General features: G+C 39.1%; 1 long non-coding RNA gene across 1 annotated transcript; it reads right to left on the minus strand.

Annotated features, from left to right (window-relative positions):
• Positions 1-5: 5 nt before the first annotated feature.
• Positions 6-22,931, minus strand: LOC132014536 (uncharacterized). The gene is made up of 3 exons (XR_009403321.1): positions 22,822-22,931; positions 1,980-2,056; positions 6-243 (listed from the first exon to the last, which is right to left on the minus strand). It is a non-coding gene; the product is annotated as an uncharacterized LOC132014536 (long non-coding RNA).
• Positions 22,932-23,189: the final 258 nt, after the last annotated feature.

Below are 23,189 nucleotides of genomic sequence, written 5' to 3' on the forward strand. Positions count from 1 at the left end.
CCACCTCTGAGATTTAAGATTTTTCTCATTGCAATACACAAGAATGCATGTAAGTGTTCAGCAAATATTTAAATAAATGAAAGCTGCATGTAAGACTTGGTAATGGGACACCTGGGTGAATCAGTTAAGTATCTGCCTTCAGCTTGAGTCATGATTCAGAGTCCCAGGATCAAGCCCGCTGAGCAGGGAGCCTGCTTCTCCCTCTGCCTGCAGCTTCCCTGCTTGTGCTCGCTCTGACAAAATCTTAAGAAAAAAAAAAAAAAAAAAAAAGACTTGGTAACATGCAACTAGATTACTATTTTGTAAGTTCTTATGCCTTGGGGTACCTGGATGGCTCAGTCAGTTGAGTGGGTGGCTCAGTCAGTTGAGCATCCGACTCTAAATTACAGCTCAGGTCATGATATCAGAGTTGTGAGGTTAGCCCCAGGTCAGGATCCATGCTGGGTGTGGAGCCTGCTTGTGATTTTCTACCTATTGCTCTGCCCAACCCCCAAATAAATCTTTTTTTTTTTTTTTAAGTTTCTATGTTTCAATGCATATACTGAAAATGAATATTAAAAATCTAATGACCCTGGAGCATCTGGCTGACTCAGTCATTAACTGTCTGCCTTCAGCTCAGGTCATGATACCAGGGGTCCTAGGATCAAGCCCTGTGTTGGGTTCCCTGCTCTGCAGGAAACCTGCTTCTCCCTCTCCCACTCCCCCTGCTTGTGTTTCCTCTCTTAATGTCCCTCTCTCCATCAAATATATGTTTTTTAAGTGTAATGATGCTAATCATCCCAGGAAGGGAGAAAGACAATAGCAAAATAAACCTAAAAAAATGAGAATGAAAGAATAAAAGAGGAAAAATTAATAGCAAGTGGAAAAGGGGCACCTAGGTAGCTCAGTGGGTTGGGCCTCTGCCTTCAGCTCTGGTCATGATCTTGGAGTTCTGGGATGGAGCCCCAGGTTGAGCTCTCTGCTCAGCGGGGAGCTTGCTTCCTACCCCTCTCTCTGCCTGCTTCTCTGCCTACTTGTGATCTCTGTCAAATAAATCTTAAAAAAAAAAAAATAGCAAGTGGAATAAAGGATCAACAAAGTCAAAACCTCTATCTGAAAATAAGTTTCTTTTAAAAAGCCTCTAGCAGAATGGGTGAAGGAAAAAACATAATCATTAAATCAATTATGAGTTAAAAATTTACCCATAAAAGATAAACCAAGACCAGAATGCCTTACAAATATCCTAGAAATGACTTTAAACTTAAGAAATTAAGAAAACTTCCTAATTCTTTTTATAAAACCAGTTTCTCACAATGTATTCTTGGTATGCCACACAAGAAAAGGATGATATGAGAAACAAAATACTTTCCTAAACCCAATCATGCACATAAATGCAACAAATTACAAATTTTCTAAATATTAACAAACAATTTATAAGCATATTAAAAATGTTATCAGATTAGTTTTATCCCAAGGATGCAAGAATAGTTTAATGTTAGGAAATCCCTTATTCATCACTTTGACTAAGAGAAAATATTTTTAACAGTTGCTTGAGTATATTTCATTGCTCATTTATGATTTAAAAAAATAAAAGATTTTATTGAGCATGAGAGGGGAGAAAGGAGAGGTCAGAGGGAGAAGCAGACTCCCTACTGAGCAGGAAGTCTGATGTGGGACTTGATCCTGGGACTGCAGGATCATGACCTGAGCCGAAGGCAATTGCTTAACCAACTGAGCCACACGGGTGTCCCCATAAAAAAATAATCTTATACTTAGTCCAAGCCACCATCGTCCTTCATCTACATTATTATAGTAGTGTACTAAGGGGTCTTCCTGACATTCCCAACACAACTCAAATTTATCCTTTTAAAACTTGTATATCCGATCATAGGTCACTCTTCTGATTAAAACACTCCACAGATCTCCACAGCACTTGGTAAAACCTAAAGTACTCACCATATCCTGTAAAGTCCTACATGATCTGTACCATTAACTCTTACCTCATATTTACTGCCTTCCTCCTTCATCACAGAGCTCCAACACAATGGTCATCTTCTGTTTTAAGAGCACTGTAAAACTGTTGAAAGATAAAGAGAAAAATCTTAGAGGTTGCCAGAGAACAAAGACCATTTCCCCCTCTAAGGAGCAACAAGACTAGTTAATGACTGACTTTCCAAGAGAAATGATAGAATCTAGAAGATAAATTTTCATTACTGACATAGTAAAGTGAAACAAAAACCTACCAACCTAGGGTTCTATACCCATTGAAAATATCCTTTAAAAGGCACAATATTCTCTCATATAAAAGCTCTTAAATCTGCACCAAAAATAATACTAATACAAAACTCTTCAGATAGAAGAAAAATGCAAGGAAAAGAAAGCACCAGAAAATAGAAATGGATGGGTAAATCTAAATCTTAAATGTGTTTTAGAGGCAACAGGTGGCTCAGTCGTTAAGCGTCTGCCTTCAGCTCAGGTCATGATCCCAGGGTCCTGGGATTGAGCCCCGCATCAGGCTCCCTGCTCAGCAGGAAGCCTGCTTCCCACTCTCCCACTTCCCCTGCTTGTATTCCCTCTCTCACTGACTCTCTCTCTCAAATAAAATCTTTGGGAAAAAAAAAAAAAAAAAAAAAACCTCTTGGGGAGCTTGGGTGGCTCAGTCGGTTAATCAGCTGCCTTCAGCTCGGATCATGATCTCCGCATCCTAGGATCAAGTCCCATGTTGGGCTCCTTGCTCAGCAGGGAGCCTGCTTCTCTGTCTGCCTGCCACTCCCTCTGCTTGTGGACACTCACTCTCTGACAATAAAATCTTAAAAAAAAAAAAAAAAATACTGTCTCAGGGTGCCTGGCTTGTTCAGTGGGAAAAACATGTGATTTTAGCGTCACAAGTTCAACCCCAAAGAGATTACTTAAAAAAAAAAAAACTGTCTTGATCACAATATAAGCAATAATGCATGACAAGAAATCAGTGCTCTAAAAAAACACAGAACCAAAACCAGCCTCAGAGTTCTGCAAACTTTGTCTTAGATGCACTTCTTCCTTAGCAACACAAATGCAACTGAAATAATTCATGAGTCATGAATTATGTGAACTGTTATGTGAACTTATATACACGTGTGTGTGTGTGTGTGTATGCACACAGATCTATCACAATTCAATACCATTTCTAAATGTCACTGTTGTGATGCTATCTCCTGTAGGTACATTTTTATTTTTAAGATGTTTTATTTATTTGAAAGAGCACAAACAAAGGGGAACAGCAGAGGGAGAGGGAGAAGGGAGCTCCCTGCTGAGCAGGGAGCCTGATGTGGGGCGTGATCCCAAGACCCTGAGATCAAGACCTGAGCTGAAGGCAGACATTAATGGACTGAGCCACCCAGGTGCCCCCTGTAGGTACATTTTTAAAAATTAGGTTTCTGGGGCGCCTGGGTGGCTCAGTGGGTTAAGCCTCTGCCTTCGGCTCAGGTAATGATCCCGGGGTCCTGGGATGGAGTCCCGCATCGGGCGCTCTGCTCAGCGGGGAGCCTGCTTCCCTCTCTATCTCTCTGCCTGCCTCTCTGTCTACTTGTGATCTGTCAAACAAAATCTTTAAAAAAAAATTAGGTTTCTAAATTTCTAATACTTTTGTGTATCTTTCCTTAGTGCAAAGGGGTTTATAACATCTTTTTAATTTGTTGTGACCTTATATACATCCTTCTTTATACCTATTATCACCTTTAATATTAAATTCCACAGGAGTCTGGTTCCAGGCTAAAATCTTATACATGATCCTTCAGGTTCAAAGATAGGCAATTTTACAGGTTTTACCAAGCTGGCCACAAGTGGGAAAACTGCCCTCCTCTCAACAGACTTGGTGAATGGTTAGTCTATTGCAGTCTCTGGAAGGAGTTGCAATCAAAGACTCAGATCTTCATTCCACCCCTGAGCCAACACTGCTCATACACATTCAGCATTCCTAGCCCAACCGCCTCCATTCAGAGGCCTCCATACAGTAGAGCCTCTACCAAGACTTCCTCATCAGGGGACTTTGACTAAAACTTTTTTCCCTTCTGATTCAGTGATTGGAGGAACAAACAAGAATACAATCTTTTCTATTTTCAACTTTTTTTTACACCTAGCCATTACCCCTTTCCCTTCTCCCAAGCCCAAAGTCCTTAAAATGGTAGAAGTGTTTTGTCCAACTCTTCAGCAGTGAGTCATTTTCCACCACCAGCACTGCCTATCATCAGACTGGCCCATGCCTGGTACTATTCCATGATAAACGGAACATTGAAGAGCTAGCATTTTTCTTTTCTTCTTACCTGCAGTAGCTCAGGAGGCAAATAAAGCATTATTACTTTCAGTTTGGCTCATTGTCCTATTCAACAACATTGACATTTCACGGTTTGACAGATAATTCTTCCATTTCCTCTTTTTTCCACTGGCCTAGTATTTTAATGTTTATTTCTTTGTATCAATTTTTTATTTATATTGTGGTTAAAATATAGTGTAATATTGGTTTCAGGAGTAGAATTCAGTGGTTCATCGTTTACCTATAACACTCTGAGCTCATCCCAAGTGCCCCCCTTATTATCCATCACCCATTTAGCCCATCCCCCTGCCCACCTCCCTCCATCAACCCTGTTTGTTCTATATAGTTGAGTGTCTTACTGTTTGATTCTTTCTTTTCCTCCTCTTTGTTCATCCAATTTGTTTCTTAAATTCCACATATGAGTGAAATGATATGGTATTTGTCTTTCTCTGACTTATTTCACTTAGCATAATTCACTCTAGGCTACGTCCACATCACTGCAAATGGTAAGATTTCATTTTTTCTTATGGATGAGTAATATTCCATTATATGTATATATATGCACCACCTCTTCTCTATCCGTTCATTAGTCAATGAATATTTGGGCTTTTCCCATAATCTGGCTATTGTTGATAATGCTGCTATAAACATCAGGGTGGCATGTATCCCGTTGAACCAGCATTCATATCCTTCAGATAAATACTTAGTAATGCAATTGCTGGATCATAGCATAGTTTTAGTTTTACATTTTGAGGAACCTCCATACTCTTTTCCAATTTTAGTATATGTGCTGCTGAAGCAAGCACGATACTGTTTCCAGAGTCACTGCACCAATTTTCATTCCCACCAACAGTGCAAAAGGTTTCCCCTTAGCATCCTTGCCAACCTCTTATTTCCTATGTTGTTAATCTTAGGCGTTCTGGCAGGTGTGAGGTGGTCTCATTGTAGTTTTGATTTGTATTTCCCTGATGATGATGATGTTGAGCACCTTTTCATGGGTCTATTAGCCATCTTAACGTTTTCTTTAGAAAAATGTCTATTCATGCCTTCTGCCCATTTCTTAACTGGATTGTTCTATGGGTATTGGGTTTGATAAGTTCTTTGTACATTTTGGACACTAACCCTTCAACAGATATATCATTTGCAAATATCTTTTCCCATTCCAAAGGTTGCCTTTTAGGTTTATTGATTGTTTCCTTTGCTGTGAAGCTTTGTATCTTGAAGTCTCAATAGTTCATTTTTGCTTTTATTTTTCTTGCCTTTGATGACATATCTAGTAAGAAGTTGCTATAGCCAAGGTCCAAGAGGTTACTACCTGTGTTCTCTTCTAAGATTTTGATGGCTTCCTGTCTCACATTTAGGTCTTTCAACCATTTTGAGTTTATTTTTGTGTATGATGTAAGAAAGTGGGCTAGTTCATTCTTCTGCATGTTGCTGTCCAGTTTTCCCAACACCATCTATTGAAGAGACTGTTATTTTCCATTAGATATTCTTTCCTGCTTTGTTGAAAGATTAGTTGACCATATAGTTTTGGCTCCATTTCTGGGTTTTCTGTTCTGTTCCATTGATCTACGTTCTGTTTTTCTGTTGGTACCATACTGTCTTGATCACTATAGCTTTGTAATATAGCTTGAAGCCTGGAATTGTGATGCCTCCAGCTTTTCTTTTTCCAGATTGCTTTGGCTATTTGGGGTCTTTTGTGGTAATCTACAAATTTTAGGAGTATTTTTTCTGGCTGTGTAAAAAATGCTGGTGTAGGTTGCTTTGGGTAGTAAAGACATTTTAACAATGTTCTTCCAATCACTGAGCATAGAATATTTTTCCATTTCTTTTTGTCCTCTTCAATTTCTTTCATAAGTGTTCTATAGTTTTCAGAATTCAGATCTTATCTCCTTGGTTCAGTTTATTCTTAGGTATGTTATGGTTTTTGGTGCAATCATAAATGAGATCCAATCCTTGATTTCTCTTTTTTTGGCTTCATTATTGGAATACAGTAATGCAACAGATTTCTGTATGTTGATCTTGTATCCTACGACTTTACTGCATTTATATATCAGTTCCAGCAATTTTTTGGTGGAGTCTTGTGTTCTCTACATAGAGGATCATGTTGTCTGCAAAGAATTAAAGTTTGGCTTCTTTGTCAATTTGGATGCCTTTTATTTCTTTTTGTTGTCTGATTGCTGAGGCTAGGACTTCTAGTACTATGATAAATAACAATGAGTAGACATTCCTGTCTTGTTCCTGACCATGAATAAAATCTCTGTTCTTCCCCCATTGAGGATGATATTAGCAGTAGGTTTTCATATACAACCTTTATGATTTTTTAAAAAATTGTTTTTTATTTTTAAAAATTTATTTGACAGACAGAGATCACAAGTAGGCAGAGAAGCAGGCAGAGAGAGAGAGAGAGAGAGAGAGAGGAGGAAGCAGGCTCCCTGCTAAGCAGAGAGCCTGATGTGGGGCTCGATCCTAGGACCCTGGGATCATGACCTGAGCTGAAGTCAGAGGCTTAACCCACTGAGCCACCTAGGCGCCCTGACCTTTATGATGTTGAGGTATGTTCCCTTTATATCTATTTTGTTGAAAGTTTTTATCAAGAATGGATGCTATACTTAGTCAAATGTTTTTTCTGCATCTATTGAGAGGATCATATGGCTCTTACCTTTTTTTAACTGATGTGGTGTATGACCTTGATTGATTTGTGAATTTTGAGCCACCCTTGCAGCCCAGAAATAAATCCCACTTGATTGTGTTGAATGATTCTTTTATTGTACTGGTGGGTTCTATTTGCTAGTATCTTGTTGAGACTTTCTGTATCCATGTTCATCAGAGACACTGGCCTGTAAATTCCCTTTTTTTTAGTAGGGTCTTTGTCTGGTTCTGGAATCAAGGTAATACTGGCCTCATAGAAACATTTTGGGAGTTTTCTTTCCATTCCTCCCCACCACCACCACCAAACAGTTTGAGAATAGGTATTAACTTTTCTTTAAATGTTTGGTAGAGTTCCCTTGGGAAGCCATCTGACCCTGGAGTTTGTTTGTTGGGAGATTTTTTATTACAGATTCAGTTTCATTGCTGGTTATGGATCTGTTCAAATTTTCTACTTTTTTCTGTTTGTGTTGTGATAGTTATATGTTTTTAAGAATTTATGTTTATTCCGGATTGCCTAATTTGTTGGCATTTAATTGTTCATAATCTCTTATTGTTGTGTGTTTTTCTGTGGTGTTGGTTGTGATCGCTCCTCTTTCATTTGTGATTTGATTTATTTGAATCCTTTTTCTTTTGTTTTTGATAAGTCTGGCTAGAGGTTTAACAGTTTCATTAATTCTTTCAAAAAGCCAACTTCTAGTTTCATTGAAGTTTCATAGTTTTTTCTTTTTCTATATCACTTATTTTGGCTCTAATCTTTATTATTTCTTCTTCTGCTGGCTTTAGGTTTTATTTGCTATTCCTTTTCTAGCTCCTTTAGGTTTAAGGTTAGGTTGTATATTTGAGACTTTTCTTGTTTCTTGCTAGATTCTCTCTCTCCCTCTTCCCCACTCCTACACCTATAAATAAATAAATAAATAAATAAATAAATAAATAAATAACTTAGATCCTGTTTCCACTAGAACTGCAGCTTTGCAGCATTCTGTGGTACGTGGAATTGGTGCATCCAGAGGGTTTTATGCTGGCTTCCTGGGGGAAGAGCCTATTACTGCTCTGGCTCATAGGCACACATGCCCCAGTTAAAAAAAAAAAAAAGCACCTGCAAAGCACAGCAGGGCTTGGTATGAGCAGCTTGAGCCTCCACTGAAGTCTGCCCATGCTGATGGGCAGGGGGAAAATGGTATTAGCCAACTGTCCCATCCTCAGAGAGGGGAGTTCATACCTGCTACTGTTCAGGAAGCCCTCACATAAGAGTGACCAATCCCCTTGTGATTGCCAGGCATTCCTCAAATCCCTGTCTTCACCCTTGTCTCTGAATCATCTGTCCATGCAACAGCACAGCTCCTTGTTTTATCTCAGGTGCACCTGCTGGGTTTCAAAACTCCACATTTTAGGGACCCAGCAAAGGATGGACCCATGATGTGGGTCTCACCACACTGTGGCCAGTGCTGGTCTGTTCTGGAAGGGCACTTGCATGAACACACAGGGGGACTGGACTTTATGGTAAAGCACATCAAAAAGCCAGCATCCAGGTTAGCTGCCCTCAGCAGGTATGTCTGCTCCTCTGCTAATGAATGGGGCAGCTCAATGGCACTCACCAGCTCTTGTGTCCCCTAAGAAGCAGTGGGCCTGTCTCAAATTCACTCTAAGAAGGGAAATTGTCTCTCCCTATGTGACCCAGGAAACCCTCAAACCATACTGTCCGCTCCCAGACCTCTGCCCTCCTTCTCAACAGGAGCACTTCAGGCTCCACCCCAGCGATAGCATGGACTTCTAAGAAACCCTTCAGTCTTGAGCTCCACTGCTTGTAAAAACTTGTGGTAATCAGTCCCTCTCATTTACTCAGACAGTGGTTTTAGGAAGTGTTTTTCTTGTGCAATGCCTGCACGCTGTTCTTACTCTCTCTCCTCTTTGTGAGAAGGCTTCCCCACCTCTGCAGCACCTGTGATTCTTTCTGCCCCAAATCATGTCTCTGCACCAGCTACCTTCCACAATGTGGCCTCTGTTCTACCTCTAGATGTGCAGTTTGTTCCCTCAGTCCTTGGATTGATTTCTTGGGTGTTCAGAATGATTTGAAATAAAATATCAAACAAAAAAGTCACAGAACTGAAGAACCGAATAACCTCACTGGAAAATAAACTAGTTCAACAGCAGATTGCATGAAACAGAGAAAAGGATCAGTCAGTTCAAAAGCAAGGAGGTGGGACTCATCCAATCAGAGCACAAAAAGAAGAATGGGAAAAGGTAAAAATATCTTAAGGGGGTTATAGGATAACATCAAGTGAACTAACATAAGAGTCCCAGAAAAAGAAGGGCCAAAATCTTAAGAATTAATGGCTGAAAACATCTCTAACCTAGGGAAGGAAACAGACATCCATATCTAAGATGCCCAGAGCATTTCAAAAAAGATGAATACAAACAGACCCATACTAAGATACTGTATAATTAAAATGTCAACATTTAAAGGCAAAAAAAAAAAAAAGTAGCAAGAGAAAAACAGTTTGTTACATAAAAGGGAACCCTTAACTTTACAATTATTTAATGAATATCTCATGGCGAGGAAAGCAACAGAATATGCAATGTAGTCAATGGCTATACTATATTTTAATAGTGTTGTAAGGTGAGACAGCAGCTACACTTGCTGTGAGTACAGCAGTATGTATAGAGTTGTTGCATCACTATGGTGTGCATCTGAAACTAATGTAACATTCTATGTCAACTCCAATTAAAAAAAAAATTAAAGGAACATCAAAAGACTATCAGTATATTTTTTAGCAGATACTTTGTAGGCCAAGAGGGAGTGGCACTATGTGTAAAATGCTCAAGAAAAAACTTGTGGTCTTTGGAAGACGCTGGATTGGGAGGATTCTAAACTCATTATGTTCCACAGACCAACCTGCGTAACAGCCACCTGGGTGCACTGAACACAGAAAATAAAGACGGGCGGAACAGACTATCAGTAGTTAACCAACAAGAGGAGGACACATGGGAAACGATAGGAGGGGGTAGAGATGCAGTCTGGAACCGGTCTCAGTGAGACTAACCACAGATGCGAGGGACACCACAAGCACAGAGAAGGGAAAGGAAACTCCCCACACCAGGCACCACACACATGGGAATGGCACTGGGAAAACAAATCCCCATAACATTTGACTCTGAAAACCAGTAGGGCTTAATACCATGAATCTTTACAATCAGTGGAGCTTAACTCTGGGTAAAATTTTGGCAGATTCAGTCTTGACAGAGCCAAAGGGTGATAGGAAAACTGAGGCTCCACCAAGATACAACAGAGAAGCAGCACTCTGCAAAGCATCTAGGGTACAAGTAAAAATTACTCATCCCTCAAAGTGTGCTGGAGGAGCAGGGATCTTTAGGAGACTTCAAGAACAAAAAGCTGATGGGCACCATTTCTCCCCCACCTCCAGGCTAAACAGTGGGATGCTTGCATGAAAAAGCATGAACACCCCGCACCTACCTTTCAAACACCACACATCCCCACTCCCATTCTTCTGCAAATCCTCTGAATCCAAACTGGCCCACCTAGCAGGAGTCCCTATAAACCAACTCCTTCCACCTTCTATCCTGAATGCAGCCCTGGCAAATACCAGCACCACTGCAAAGTGATTCCTGGGGAAAATGACCACACACACCAGTACATCTGCAGCCCCGTCACCAAACTGGCAGTGTGGAGAGAGTGCTCTGCTGATCAGTGTATCTGCAGTTCCAGCACAGGGTCTGGGGAAAACATATGGACCAACTACAGGCCATGCCTACCAAAAAAAGCCTCTCAGTGGACAAGACAAGGATTGCTGGCTGTAGTTGGTGGGACCACAGCCCAGACAAATGGGCTAAGCACAGGTGCCTGATCTGACTGCTGACCTTGCCCAATTACATGCCCACACCTCCAGACTAGCTTGTTAACAGCACGGGACCAACCCAGCCCACAAGAGGCAAAATGGGCCATGGAAGCTGACTGGAATGAAAGCAAATGAGGCTTGGCTACAATAGTGAAGTACACAAAGCCTACATAGGAGACAACTCTCATGTGCCTGGTTTTGGTGAACAGGGAACATTGCACTACAGGGTACCAAAGGAACTCTTACTCACAAAGCTGCATCTTTCAAGATCAGGAGACAGAGCTAAATTTCCTAACACATAGAAACAAACACAGAGAGATAAAATGAGGAGATGGGAATATGTCACAAATGAAAGAACAAGAACCACAACAAAATAACTAAATGAAATGGAGATAAAGAATACGCCTAATAAAAAATTCAAAGTGATGGTCATAAAGATGCCCACTGGACTTAAAATGTGAAATAGAAATATAAGAAAGAACCCCTGGGGATAAAAATACATTATATGTTTATTAAAATAAAAAAAAGAAATATAAGAACCAGAGAAGATGAACTCTATAACTAAAATTAAAAACACACTACAGGAAGTTAATAGTAGATTAGAGGAGAGAGAAAAATAAAGATTAATGAATCAGAAGACAAAAGTATTGGGAAACAAACCAAGCTACACAGGAAAAAGAAAAAAGGAGTAATAAAAAGTACGAATAGGTAAAGGGAACTCAGTTACATCATCCAGTATAATAACATTCCCATTGTAGGGAATCCCAGAAGTAAAAGGGAGCAAACATTTATTTATTTAAGGAAATAATAGCTGAAACTTGTATAACATGGATGCAGGAAACGGACATCCAGTTCCAGGAAACCCAGAAAGTGTTGAACACACATAACCCAAGCAGATCCACAACAAGACACACAGTAATTAAAATGGCATAAAAATAGTGATAAACAGAGACTTTAAAAGCAGCAAGAGAAAAACCAGTTACATACAAGGGAAATCCTATAGGGTTAACAGATTTTCCAGCAGAGAACTTAGAGGCCAGAAGAATGTGGATAGGGTGCCTGGGTGGCTCAGTTGGTTAAGTGACTGCCCTCTGCTCAGGTCATGATCCTGGAGTCCCAGGATCGAGTCCCACATTGGGCTTCCTGCTCAGCAGGGAGTCTGCTTCTCCCGCTGACCTCTCTCCTTTCATGCTCTCTCTCTCTCATTCTTTCTCTCTCAAATAAATAAATAAAATCTTTTTTTTTAAGATTTATTTATTTATTTATTTGACAGAGAGAGAGAGAGAGAGATCACAAGCAGGCAGAGAGAGAGAGAGAGGAAGGGAAGCAGGCTCCCCGCTGAGCAGAGAGCCCGACGTGGGACTCGATCCCAGAGACTTTAAAAGCAGCAAGAGAAAAACCAGTTAGATACAAGGGAAATCCTATAGGGTTAACAGATTTTCCAGCAGAGAACTTAGAGGCCAGAAGAACGTGGATAGGGTGCCTGGGTGGGTGCCAGAGATCATGACCTGAGCCGAAGGCAGTGGCTTAACCCACTGAGCCACCCAGGCGCCCCTAAATAAATAAAATCTTGGGAAAATAAACAAAAAACAGAAGAACATGGGTAAGGTGCTTTCAAAGTACTGAAAGAAAAACAACAACAACCCTGCAAACAAAAACCCAGCAAAGATATCATTCAGAACACAAGGAGAGATAAAGTTTCCCAGAAAAACAGAAGTTAAAGGAGTTCATCAATACTAAACCAGACTTACAAGAAATATTAAAGGGAATTCCTTGAGTGGAAGAAAATGCCATAATCAGAAGTAAGAAAATTATAAAAGAAAACTCACATGTAAATTCAAACATAATAAAAGTAGTAGATTAATCATTTTTAAAGCCAGCACAGAGATTAAAGCACTAAAGCCAAATATATTTATAAAAATCAGTCAAGACATTCACAAAATAAAAGGATGTAAACCATAATATCATATACATAAAACATCAATGAGCAAAGAGTAAAAACGTAGTGCTTTTAAGTGGGTTCAAGCTCAAGGAACCAATTTAATACAGAATACTACAGACACAAAATGTTATATATAAGCCTAATGGTAACTACAAATCAAAATCCTGTATTATAGCTGGGGCACCCGGGTGGCTCAGTCAGTAAGTATCTGCTTTTGGTTCACGATCCCAGGATCAAGCCCACATGGGGCTCCCTGCTCAGCTGGGAGCCTCCTTCTCCTTCTCCCTCGGCCCCGACCCCCTGCTCATGCTCTCTCTCTCAAGTAAATAAATAAAATCTTAAAAAAAAAAAAAAACCTGTAATAGATACACAAAAAATAAAGAGGAAGAAATCAAAGCATATCACTATACAAGCCAGCAAACCATGAGAAAGGAAAGCAAGAGAAGGGTACAGAGAAGAACTACAACAATCATAATACAAGTAACAAAATGGCAATAAGTACTTACGTATCCCTTTGAATGTAAATGGACTAAAGGCTCTAATCAAAGAGTAACTGAATGGACAAAAAAGCAAAACCCTTCCATATGCTACCTAGAAGAGATTCATTTCAGATCTAAAGACGTGGATTAAAAAGACTGAAAGTGAAGGGACAGAAAAATGTTTAGGATCCAAATGAAAGAAAAACAAAAAAACAAAAAACAAAAAAAACCCTGGGGTAGCAATACATCTATCAGCCAATATAGACCTCAAAACAAAGGCTGTAACAAGGGACAAAGAAGGATATGATGATAAAGTGATAAAGGGAACTAATCAATAAGACGATATACAAATGGGGGCGCCTGGGTGGCTCAGTGGGTTAAGCCGCTGCCTTCGGCTCGGGTCGTGATCCCAGGGTCCTGGGATCGAGCCCCACATCGGGCTCTCTGCTCAGCAGGGAGCTTGCTTCCCTCTCTCTCTCTGCCTGCCTCTCCATCTACTTGTGATTTCTCTCTGTCAAATAAATAAATAAAATCTTTAAAAAAAAAAAAAAGACGATATACAAATGATAAGTATATAAGTACCCAACATGGGAGCACCTATGTACATAAAACAAATATTAACCAAAATAAAGGAGGAAATTGGCAGTATAAGAATAGTAGGGGACTTTAAAACCTCACTTAAATTGGGGAGGGTATGTGCTTTGGTGAGTGCTGTGAAGTGTGTAAACCTGGCGATTCACAGACCTGTACCCCTGGGGATAAAAATATATGTTTATAAAAAATAAAAAATTAAAAAAAAAAAACCTCATTTAAATCAATGGATAAATCATCCATATAGAAAATCAACAAGGAAACCATGGCTTTGAATGACACACTGAACCAGACGGAACTAACAGATATATTCAGACCATTCCATCCAAAAACAGTAGAAAACACATTCTTTTCAAGTGTACATGGATCATTCTCCAGAACAGAAGAAGTCTCAGTTAGTTAACTGATAAAAAAAAGACTGATATCACAGTAAGCATCTTTTTCAACCACAATGGTATAAAACTGGAAATCAGTTACAAGACAAAAATGACAAATACATGGATGCTAAATTACATGCTACTAAACAATAGATGAATCAACCAAGAAATCAAAGAGGAAATAAAAAACTAGGTGGAGACAAATGCTAATGAAAATACAACAAACCAAAATCTTTGGGAAACATCAAAACCTGTTCTTACAGGAGGGTTCACAGCAGTACAATCTTAAGAAGAAAAATCTCAAAAAACAACAAACAAACAAAAAAAACCCATACCTTAACCTTAAAGGAGGTTGAAAAAGAAGAAAAAGCCCCAAACCAGTAGAAGGAAGGAAATAAGTGAAACAGAGTAAAAAAACAATAGAACAGGTGATTGAAACCAGGACTTGCTTCTTTGAAAAGACCTACAAAATTGCAGATATATATAGGAGATTAAACAGAAAGGGGAGAGGGCCACCAAAGCTAGCCATTGGAAAGTAATACCCACAATGCGAAAGTGCCCTGAGCCTGGGGACCAGCAATAGCTTGGAGACCAGTGGCTGCAAGTTGGGAAGGGGCTGATAACAGCACTCAAACAGAACAAAGGGGCTTAAGGGGTAATTGTTGGGACCAGGTGGCCTCAGGTGCACATGGACCTAAGGCACACTAATGTGAGCCAGTAGTCCTGGGAATGACAGTCCAGGGTTGCCTGGACCAGTATTGCTAGAGGTTTTGGTGGCATGGAGGTACAGAAATAAGCTGGGGCCTCGGACAAACACTGAAACAGTGGCTGGGGCTGTGCACCGCCTGAGGGAGGCTGCAGTGTTCAACAGAGTTTGCAGAAGGAGAATCTGTGTTCTGGAGGATTCAGAGAGGAGCAGACTGTGGCTTCCCTCTGAGGCAGAGGTTGGGTGCAGACAGTTTACTTTGCTCTGACCCTCCAGAAAGGCATGAAAAGCCTCCAAAGAACAAAAGCCTCCAGAGAACAAAAGCCAGAAAAAACAGTTTCCCAGGGGGCAGGGCAACTCAGCCCACACAGGATAATTGAAAAACAACATGGTAGGCCCCTCCCCCAGAAGACAAGCTGATACAATAAGAGGACAACAACCATGGGTCCCCATAAGATTGTAAAACCCAAACATCAGGAGAAAACAGTCTATTAAGGTCCTGGTATTGTCTCACAGCCTGTATATTTCTTAGATACAACTTTTCTCTCTCTTTTAATACTTCCTCATGATTCTTGATCTTTTATTTTTTTTAACTATTTTAACTAGATGTTTAATACAAGATATTCCATAGTAACATTTTTTAAAGATATTATTTATTTGACAGAGATCACAAGTACGTGGAAAGGCAGGCAAAGAAAGAGAGGGAAGCAGGCTCCCTGCTGAGCAGAGAGCCCAGTACAGGGCTTGATCCCAGGACCCTGAGATCATGACCTGAGCCGAAGGCAGAGACAACCCACTGAGCCACCTGGGTACCCCTCCACAGTAACTTTTTAACTTGAACTTTTTCATATAATTTTTTTTCTTTTTCTTTACATGTATGTGTGTGTGTGTGTGTGTGTGTGTGTGTATGTACACAATGTATACTTCAATGTAGACCTTTTTCCCCTATTCAGTACTACCTTTTTTTAAAAAATAGATTTATTTATTTATTTGACAGAAAGAGAGAGAGATCACAAGTAGGCAGAGAGGCAGGCAGAGGGGGAGGGGGAAGCAGGCCTCCCACTGAGCAGAGAGCCCAACCTGGGGCTTGATCAGGGACCCTGAGATCATGATCTGAGCAAAAGGCAGAGGCTTAACCCACTGAGCCACCCAGGTGCCCCTCAGTACTACCTTTATATAGTTTTAATTTCTCTGTATTTCTGGAAAGTTGAGTTCTCTAACAAAGATAACAAAATACACCCAGAAAGAACTGAAATACACTTCTTCTCCCACATAGAGGGATTATAACCACCTTCCCATCAGTCCCCACTTTTTATTTTTTTTTCCTTTCTTTTGTTGGTCTGTTTGTTTGTTTTCATTTTTGTACTTTATAAATCTTACTCTTGGGGCTCATTTTGGCTGGGTTTTTTTGGTCTTTTTGTTTGTTTCTCTTTTTGTACTTTATAAATCTTACTCTTGGGGCTCATTTGGGCTAGGGTTCTTTCTCTTTCTTTCTTTCTTTCTCTCTTCGTCTCCTTTTTTCTCTTTTTGTAGGTGATTTTCAATTGCTTCAAAATTGCTCCAAAACTTCCTAGGATGCACGTTGCCTGGATAGTGGTTGATATTTTTCAGCTATATATCCCTAACCACAACTCAACAGAATGACAAGGAGAAAGAATTCCCAACAAAGAAAAGACCTAGAGACAATGGCTTCTCAGAAGATCTAATGGATATGGATCTAAGCAAGATGTCAGAAATAGACTTCACAGTAACAGTTATGAAGACAATAGTCAGGCTGGAGAAAACTATTAATGGCAATATAGATTCATTTAGGGAAGAAGTGAGAGCAGATCTGGCAGAACTTAAAAATGTATCAATGAGATACAATCAATCTAGATACTCAAACAGGGTAAATGAGGCAGAATGAATTACTGCTCTTGAAGACAAACTGATAGAAAAGAAGGATCAGGAGGAGGTCTGGAGCAAACAGCTCAAAATCCATGAAAACAGAATTAGAAATAAATGACACCATGAAACGTTACAATGTCAGAATTATTGGGATCCCTGAGGGGTGTATGGAGAGAGAGGATTAGAAGATATATTTCACCAAATAATATCCAAGAACTTCCCTAATCTGGGGAATGAAACAAGTAATCATGTTATAGAGGCAGAGAGGACAGCCCCCAAGATCAATGAAGGTAGATCAATCCCCAGGCATGTAACAGTAAAACTCACAAATCTTAGAACCAAGGAAATCATTTTAAGGGCAGTTGGGGGAAGAGATTCCTTATGCACAGAGGGAAAAACATCAGAATAATGTCAGACCTGTCCACAGAGACCAGGCAAGCCAGAAAGGGTTGGCAAGACATATTCAGGGTACTAAATGTGAAAAATGGGCAGCCAAGAATTCTTTATCTGGCAAGGTTATCATTCAGAATAGATGAGAGATAAGAAACTTCCAGGACTGGCAGAGACTGAATAAGTGACCACCAAGCTGGCCTTGCAAGAAATATTGGGGGGGGGGGTTCTATAAAAGAAGAAAGACCCCACAAGTGACACAGAACAGAGATATACAGAGACAATCCATAGAAACAAAGACTTCACAGATAACATGATGACAATAAAATCTATCAATAATAACTCTCAACATGAACAGCCTAAATGCTCCCATAAAATGGCACAGGGTTGCAGATTGGATAAAAAGACAGGACCCATCCATATGCTGTCTATAAGAGACTCGCTTTGAATTTAAAGACACATTCAGACTGAAAGTGAAGGGATGGAAAACTATCCTTCATGTCATCAGCCTTAAAAGAAAGCTGGCATAGCAATTCTCCTATCAGACAAATTATATTTTAAGCTAAAGACTGTAGTTACAGATACAGACGGACTCTATATCATTCTTAAAGGGTCTATCCAACAAGAAGATCTAACAATTATAAATATCTATGCCCCCAATATGGGAACAGCCAACGACATAAGCCAACTGTTAACCAATATACAGAGACATATTGATAATAATATGTTAACTGTAGGAGACCTTAACACACCACTCTCAGCAATAGACAGAACAACTACGCAGAACAACAAACGAACAAGAGCTTTGAATGACACACTGGAACAGATGAACCTCATAGACATATACAGAACATTCCACCCTAAAACAATAGAATACTCATTCTTCCCAAGCATGCATGGAACTTTCTCCAGAATAGACCACATACTGGGTCACAAATCAGGTCTCAACTGATACCAAAAGAATGAGATTATTCCCTGCATATTCTCAGACCACACTGCTATGAAACTGGAACTTAATCAGAAGGAAAAGTTTGAAAAAAATTCAAACACTTGGAAGTTAAAGACCATCCTGGTCAAGAATGTTTGGGTCAATCAGGAAATCAAAGAAGAACTTAATCAATTCATGGAAACCAATGAGAATGAAGACACATTGATCCAAAACCTATGGGATACGGCAAAGCCAGTCCTAAGGGGGAAATACATAGCCATCCAAGCCTCACTCAAAAGAACAGAAAAATCCCAAATACACAAACTATCTTTACACCGTGAAGATCTAGGTAATCAACAACAAATTAAACCTAACCCACAAACTAGAAGGGAAACAATTAAGATTAGAGCAGAGATCAACAAATTAGAAACCAGAAAGACAACAGAACACATTAATGAAACTAGAAGCTGGTTCTTTGAAAGAATTAATAATATTGATAAACCCTTGGCCAGACTTACCCAAAAGAAAAGAGAAAGGACCCAAATTAATAAAATTATGAATGAAAGGGGGGAGATCATGACTAACACCAGGGAAACAGAAACAATCATCAGAAATTACTATCAACAGCTATATGCCAATAAGTTAAGCAATCTAGAAGAAATGGATGCACTCCTGGAAACCTACAAACTTCCCAGATTGAAACAGGAAGAAACTGACAACCTGAATAAACCAATAACTAGTAACAAGATTGAAGCAATGATCAAAATCCTCCCAAAAAACAAGAATCCAGGACCTGATGGATTCCTTGGGAAATTCTACCAAACATTCAAAGAAGAAATAGTACCTATTCTCCTGAAGCTGTGTTAAAAAACAGAAACAGGGGACGCCTGGGTGGCTCAGCTGGTTAAGTGGCTGCCTTTGGCTCAGGTCATGATCCCAGCGTCCTGGGATCGAGTCCCACATCGGGCTCCTTGCTCAGCAGGGAGCCTGCTTCTCTCTCTGCCTGCCTCTCTGCCTACTTGTGCTCACTCTTGCTCCTCTCTCTCTCTGACAAATAAATAAATAAAATCTTAAAAAAAAAAAAAAAAAAAAAAAAAAAACAGAAACAGAAGGAAAACTTCCAGACTCTTTCTAAGAGGCCAGCATTACTTTGATCCCCAAACCAGGCAAAGACCTCAAAAACTCTCTCTCTTCATAGATGACATGATATTCTATGTGGAAAACCCAAAAGTCTCCACCCTCAAATTACTAGAACTTATACAGAAATTCAGTAATATAGGAGGATAAAAAAATCAATGCACAGAAATCAGTTGCTTTCTTGCACATTAACAGTGAAACTGTAGAAAGAGAAATTAGAGAATCGATTCCATTTACAACAGCATTAAAACCATTAGATACCTTGGAATAAATCTAACCAAAGAGGTAAAGGATCTATACTCTAGGAACAACAAAACACTCATGAAAGAAATTGAAGAAGACACAAAAGATGGAAAAACATTCCATGCTCATGGATCAGAAAAATAAACATCATTAAAATGACTATGCTGCCCAGAGCAAGCTATACTTTCAACATCATCCCAATGAAGATACCAATGGCAATTTTCAAAATGCTGGAACAAACAATCCTAAAATTTGTATGGAACCAGAAAAGACCCGGAATCACCAAGGAAATGTTGAAAAAGAAAAACAAAGCTGGAAGCATAATGTTACCTGACTTCAAGCTATATTACAAAGCTGTGATCACCAAGATTGGCATGGTACTGGCACAAAAACAGACACATACACCAATGGATTAGAATAAAGAGCCCAGATATGGGCTCTCAACTCTATGGTCAACTAATCTCCAATTGGAGATTCTTGGAGAATCTCCAATTCTCCATGGGAAAAAATATCCCATGGAAGAAAGTCTCTTCAATAAATGGTATTGGGAAAATTGGACAGCTATATATAGAAGAATGAAACTGGACCATTCTTTTACACAAAACACAAAGATAAACTCTAAATGGATGAAAGATATCAATGTGAGACAAGAACCATCAAAATCCTAGAGAAGAACATAGGCAGTAACCTCTTTAACATCGGCCATAGCAACTTTTCTCAAGACAAGTCTCCAAAGGCAAGGGAAACAAAAGCAAGAATGAACTTTTGGGACTTCATCAAGATAAAAAATTTCTGCACAGCAAAGGAAACAGTCAACAAAACAAAGAGGCAACCCACAGGATGGGAGAAGGTATTTGCAGATGACACTACAGACAAAGTGCTGATATATCCAAGATCTATAAAGAACTTCTCAGATCAACACCTAAAAAACAGATAATCAAGTCAAAAAATGGTCAGAAGACATGATCAGACATCTCTCCAAAGACATACAAATGGCTAACAGACACATGAAAAAGTGATCATCATCATTAGCCATCAGGGAAATTAAAATCAAAATCACATTGAGATACCACCTTACACCAGTAAGAAGGGCAAAAATTGACAAGGCAAGAAACAACAAATCTTGGAGAAGTTGTAGAGAAATGTGAACCCTCTTACACTGTTGATGGGAATGCAAACTTGTGCATTCATTTTGGAAAACAGTGTGGCAGTTCCTCAAAAAATTAAAAATAGTGGAACCCTATGACTGAGCAATTACACTATTGGGTATTTACCCCAAAGATAAAGGAGTAGTGAAAAGAAGGGCCATATTCACCCCAATGCTTGTGGCAGCAATGTGGCAGCAATAGTCAAAATGTAGAAAGAGCCAAGATGCATTTTAACAGATGAATGGATAAAGATGTGATCCATATACACAATGGAATATTACTCAGCCATCAGAAAGGAGGAATGCCCAACTTTTGTACCAACTTGAATGGGACTGGAGGAGATTATGCTAAGTGAAATAAGCCAAACAGAGAAAGTAAATTATCATATGATTTCAATTATTTGTGGAACATAACGAATAGCATAGAGGACATTAGCAGAAAAGAAAAATGAAGGGGGAGAACTCGGAGTGGTAGATGAACCATGAGAGACTATGGACTCCAGGAAACAAATGGAGAGTTTTAGAAGGGAGGGAGGAGGGGGAGAGGGGAGGCTGGTGATGGATATTAAGGAGGGCAGTGATTGCATGGAGCACTGGGTGTTATATGCAAACTTGGAACACTACATCAAAAACTAATGATGTACTACTGTATGGTGACTAACATAATACAACAAAAAAAAAAGATTAACAAAATTGATAAACCCCTAGCCAGAAAAATCAAGAAAAAGAAGAGGGTTCAAATAAATAAAAACAGAAAAGAAGGAAAAGAAATAACCGATGTCTTAGAAATACAAAAGATTATAAGATTATGAAAAATTGTATACCAACATATTGGACAACCTAGAAGAAATAGAAAATTCCTAGAAAATTATAACATCTGAAAACTAAATTAAAAAGAAATAGAAAATCTGAACAGACTGATTACTAGCAAGTAATCAAAAAACTCAAAATAACCCAAAAGTCCAGGACCACATGGCTTCAAAGGTGAAGTCTACCAAACATTTAAAGAAAAGTTAGTATCTATCCTTTTCAATCTATTCCAAAAAATAGAAGAGGAAGGAAAGCTCCCAAATTCATTCTATGAAGCCAGGATTACCCTGATACCAAAACCAGATAAAGATACTACAAAAAATGGCCGCCTGGGTGGCTCAGTGGGTTAAGCCTCTGCCTTTGGCTCAGGTCATGATCTCAGGGTCTTGGGATCGAATCCCGCATCAGGTTCTCTGCTCAGCAGGGAGCCTGCTTCCCTCTCTCTCTCTCTGCCTGCCTCTCTGCCTACTTGTAATCTCTCTCTGTCAAATAAACAAATAAAATCTTTTTTTAAAAAAAAACGATACTAGAAAACATAAAAAGTACAGCCCAGTACCTCTGACGAACATACAGGCAAAATACTAAAAAAAAAAAAAAATGAACCAACCAAATCCAACCATATCAAACAATACATAAAAAAAAAAAAATTGAACACAATCAAGCAGGATTTATTACAGGGATACAAGGATGGCTCAACATTGGCAAACCAATCAACATGATACACCACATTAACCAGAGAAAGAAAAAAAACCACATGATCATCTCAATAGATGCAGAATAATTGACAAATTACAACAGCCACTCTCAAGGTAGATTTAGGGGGAATATATTTCAACATAATAAAGACTGTAAGTGAAAAACCTACAACTACCATCACACTCTATGGTGAAAAACTGAAAGTTTTTCCTCTAAGATAAGGAAAAATATAAGGATGTATATTCTCACTCTTCTATTCATCATAGCATTAAAGTCCTAGCTAAAGCAGTCAGATAAAAGAAATAAAAGTCATCCAAATTGGTAAGGAAGAAGTAAAACTTTCATTATTTGCAGATGACATGGTACTATATGTAGAAAGCCCAAAAGACACCCCCCCCCCAAAACTAGTAGAACTCAAATATTAGTTTGGAAAAGTCACAGGATACAAAAATCTGTTGCATTTCTATACATTAATAATACAGCAGAAAAAGAAGTTAAGAAAACAATTACACTTATAATTACACCAAAAATAATAAAATACCTAGGAATAAACTTAATCAAGGATCTGTATTATGAAAAATAAACACAGTAATAAAAGAAATTGGAGATGATACAAATAAATAAAAAGATAATCCATGCTCAAGGATTGGAAAAATAGATATCATTAAAATGTCTGTACATCCCAAAGCAATCTCCAGATTTAATTCAATACCTGGGTGGCTCAGTGGGTTAAGCTGCTGCCTTCGGCTCAGGTCATGATCTCAGGGTCCTGGGATCGAGTCCCGCATTGGGCTCTCTGCTCAGCAGGGAGCCTGCTTCCCTCTCTCTCTCTGCCTGCCTCTCCATCTACTTGTGATTTCTCTCTGTCAAATAAATTAAAAAAAAAAAAATCGTAAAAAAAAAAAACACACCAATGTCTTTCACAGAACTAGTACAAATAATCCTAGAATTTATATGGAGGCATAAAAGATCCCCTGATCTCAAAGCAATCCTGAGAAAGAACAAAACTTAAATAGCACAATTCTAAATTTCAGGACATACTACAAAGCTGTAGTAATATAAACAGTGTGGTACTATTCC

Source organism: Mustela nigripes, chromosome 1 (genome assembly GCF_022355385.1).
Source record: "Mustela nigripes isolate SB6536 chromosome 1, MUSNIG.SB6536, whole genome shotgun sequence".
Lineage (NCBI taxonomy): Eukaryota > Metazoa > Chordata > Mammalia > Carnivora > Mustelidae > Mustela > Mustela nigripes.